The sequence below is a fragment of the Dasypus novemcinctus genome, chromosome 13, assembly GCF_030445035.2.
Source record: "Dasypus novemcinctus isolate mDasNov1 chromosome 13, mDasNov1.1.hap2, whole genome shotgun sequence".
Classification (NCBI taxonomy): Eukaryota; Metazoa; Chordata; class Mammalia; order Cingulata; family Dasypodidae; genus Dasypus; species Dasypus novemcinctus.
In genome coordinates, this window is record NC_080685.1 from 6,791,078 (window position 1) to 6,794,606 (window position 3,529).

The 3,529-nt window shown below is 48.7% G+C and overlaps 1 long non-coding RNA gene across 1 annotated transcript; it reads right to left on the reverse strand.

Annotated features, from left to right (window-relative positions):
• Window positions 1-218: 218 nt before the first annotated feature.
• On the reverse strand, window positions 219-2,630 carry LOC131280842 (uncharacterized). Its single transcript, XR_009188486.2, has 2 exons — window positions 2,549-2,630; window positions 219-1,642 (listed from the first exon to the last, which is right to left on the reverse strand). It is a non-coding gene; the product is annotated as an uncharacterized lncRNA (long non-coding RNA).
• Between the last annotated feature and the right edge of the window lie 899 nt (window positions 2,631-3,529).

Here is a 3,529-nt window from a genome sequence, read left to right on the forward strand (position 1 = left end):
GCACAGATACTTTGCTTTTCTGTGTGTGACTGTCCATTTTGATAGAATTTGAAGCTTACCCAGAAAGTGCAAGAAGAGTACAAGGGACCCCCATCTGTCCTTGGCCAAGATTCACCAAGTGATTTCCTTTGGCCCCAATTTGAGAGAAAAATTGTCTTTTAATGTTAACTTTGATACATTTAGAGAAATTTTGGTAAAAAAGAATTTGGGGTTTCAAATGAGTTTTCTTTTAGTTAGGCCAGTAATTTATTAAGAAAGGAAGGGAAGAGAAATGGGAGAAAATAACAGATCGTGGGTCCCAGGTGGAGAGGAAGGGGCTGAAAAAGCTAAAGAGGGCTGTTTACAGACTACAGTACCCCATGACAGATCACAGATCCCCAGGTTTCCTTGCCTGCTGATCCAGGCAGGCGGGAAGAAGGCAAGAACAGGGCAAGAGCAGGGCAAGGGAAAGAAAGGGAAAGGGGTGATTTAGCTTCCACGCCTGCTTTTTGAACCATTAATTATTCTACCCATTTGCTAATGATGGGGAGGGGTCCCAGCTATTTGCTGTTTTGATTGGTTACCCCACCCATCAATCCCCCAGGAGGACCCAATGCTAAGGCCCCTGGAGAATATCTGGGGCTTCTCCGGGCTTCCAGAGGAAATCTCCTTCCGAATGGAGGAGAACAAGTTCTTCTAGCAACCGTCTTTTGTGGCACCAATGGCCATGTGTCTAATGGCAGCGGTTTTTCTGCCAGGTTCTGCCAGGTTCCAGATCCCCCCCTCAGAGAGTTTACACCTTTCTTCTTAAACGGGTGCTGAAGGACGATGGTCATTCCTCTGTAGCTCCTTCCTGCTGATTAGGGGCCAGAGACCCTTCCTGACAAGGTGTAAAACCCTCTTGCTATTCTTTCATGGTCGGAGGAAGATGAATCTGGCATCCTGGGTGAAGACAGATGAAATCTTCATATGGCTAACAAGATGTTGATTCTGCAAGAAATAAATTTAATTAGCACTTTGAGGTTAAGTGCTCCCTCTAAGAGGATACTGGACAGAAAAGTAGAAAAGACCAGGTGCCGGAACAGCTGCCTCTTCCCGAGGTTGGTGGGTTTGCTTTGTAGGTTTTGAGCGCTGTTTGGATGCCATTCTTCCTTAAGGAAAAGACACGTTCCTCCCTGTGCTGCAGCTAGCATGTCAAGAGCCCCGCGATTTTGCAGCACCACAGTAGCAAGAGTCCGTTTACTCTTTTAGAGCTTCTAAGGCATGGCTGGTTTCTTTGATGCTGTTAGTTAGCTCTAGGGAGTGATTGTAATAGATAATGGGGTTAGGTACAAGGTGCCAATCCCAGTTTTTCCATGGTGGTGGTTATGCCTAAGACAGCTAGGAGGGAGATGAGAAGAGACGCTGCCCTTTTAGTTATTATGTAGGGAGAAATGACAGGAAATGAAAACAGACAAGTTTCCTTAAGGGGTGTCTGGTTTGCCCTCCCGCTAGCAAAGGGTGTTGGGGCTAGAGTTAGAGGGAACAGCTAGCTTTGACACAGACACTACTTAGCTTTGTCTCTTGAAGAGGCTGTCCGACGGCTGGCACTCAGACGTCCCATTGGATGCCTCTGGTGAGGTAGCTCTTCCTTGGGCAGCTGGCTTCATTTGGGATAAGTGCACTAAACAGAGTCAAGTGAGTTTTCAAAAGATATATTTCCCAGGCTAGTTCCCATGGAATGTTTTATTCATGCAGTTCCTTTTCCTCCCAATCATGGAGCCCTGAGCTAACCATATGGCCCCATAAAACTGGGTGACCGCACCCCCCAGCATGGTATTTGGGAGATGAATTAAGATAGGAAAATGTTTTCATAACCTCTGATGAAGGGCATCATGCAAAAGCAAAATACCTTCCCTCCATTTTCCCTTCTGCCACAGGGAACATCTGTGACCGATTTTATTTTCGTTACATTTTCCCTCCTCTGGTTTCCATTTCCCTCAGGGTGGGTTCTTGCTTTCCTCCCCGCCCCAGCTTCCAGCAGTCAAACGTGGATCCAGCTGCCTTGACAATGGCATCGTTGGTGAGCCCCAGTTGCCATGGCGGCATGAGGGGTTTGGAAGCTGTTTCCCTTTATGACGTTTTTTAGCATTCCTCATCCCAGCAGTGGCGCCTTCTGAACCGATTGTCAATTCAGAGGCCGTTTGGTCAACATTCATGTCAAATGGCGCTCTTAATTTTCCCGAGGCTTTACATCCAGCACCGCATCTAACCCAGGGTTGCCGCGCTGTGCAGTCCCAGGGCTTGCTCTTCTCATCCGAATCAGGAGAAATGGCGACCCCGGAGCTGCGCAGCCCACTTTCCCCACTGCCGTATACTGCAGCCCCTCCAACTCTGCCCCTTCAGCTGACGAGGTATTTTCAGATCTGCTCATTTAGGTTTCTAAAACCTCTAGGCCTTAGGCTGCTTTTGAGACAGCCTCTAAACCTACGGCGAATTAAACGCCCTACAGTGGTGGGAATATCAGAGGTAAACGATCTTCTGCTGCAAGCGGGCTCTGGCTTCGTGGTGAGCGCCACGCAACACTCACCACTTGCCGTTTGCTTCAAGTTCCTGAGGAAGGTTTCACTTTGAATGTCTCGATGCCTCTCAGCCCCAGACCAGACACCCGGCGGCCGCTGAGCAAGTTGCATTCTTCCTCGTGCAGTGCCGGGAGCAGCAGCCTGGGGACTACGGGGGCTCGAAAGGCTCAGGCCAGGTGGCTCGCCCAGGGCTTCAGGGCTTGGCTCTGGACCGGATGCTGTCGGGAAGCAGGGATGATCCCATAAGCAGGTACCCATAAATCTTCTCTGTGAGAGGGAAGAACGCAGCAAAGCTGAAGCTGTAACTGGAGAGAAGCAGCAGGCACTCGGGGTTAGCCTGGATTGGGGGGTATTTGGCCAGTTTTGTGCTTGGCCGACGATCATCTTTGTGTGTGTTCAGACATGGTGATGGGGTGTCTTGTCTGTCCTGACCCACAGTGGACAGTCACAAAGAGGCTCTGCCTGATGTCCCCGTCCTGTAAAATTAGTTTCGTTCAACGGGGAACGACAAGCCTGGGAAAAGGTGACAGGCTGGCTCCCGATGATGACGGCTCTTTTTTTTCTCAACTAGGAACCGAAGGCCTTTCTTTAAAAACAGCAATGAAAATTCAACAGATAATAAACTCCTGAACTATGCTTTAATCTATGTTCTTGAAATAATAGATAAATAAATCCCAAAATAATTTGCCATGGTTCTGAAAGAGACTGAGTTTTCCCTCAACTTTCTGCACATAGGCTTTTCAGACATGATAGAATATTGGAGTTGGAAGAAAGCTTAAAATGATCTAGTCCCGACGGCTGCAAACTTCTCCTCCACGAAGGTATTGTCGAGGAGTGTCGCTCACGTGTGGGACTCCCCTCCCAGGCTTGGACAGCACCCTAAAACTTGTGGCGGGGAAGTAAAAAAAATGATTGCAAGTCACCTAGCTGTTAATGGTGCATCCTAACAGTGGGCAAGGGGGCTCAACCAGAGAAGAGGCCACTGACGC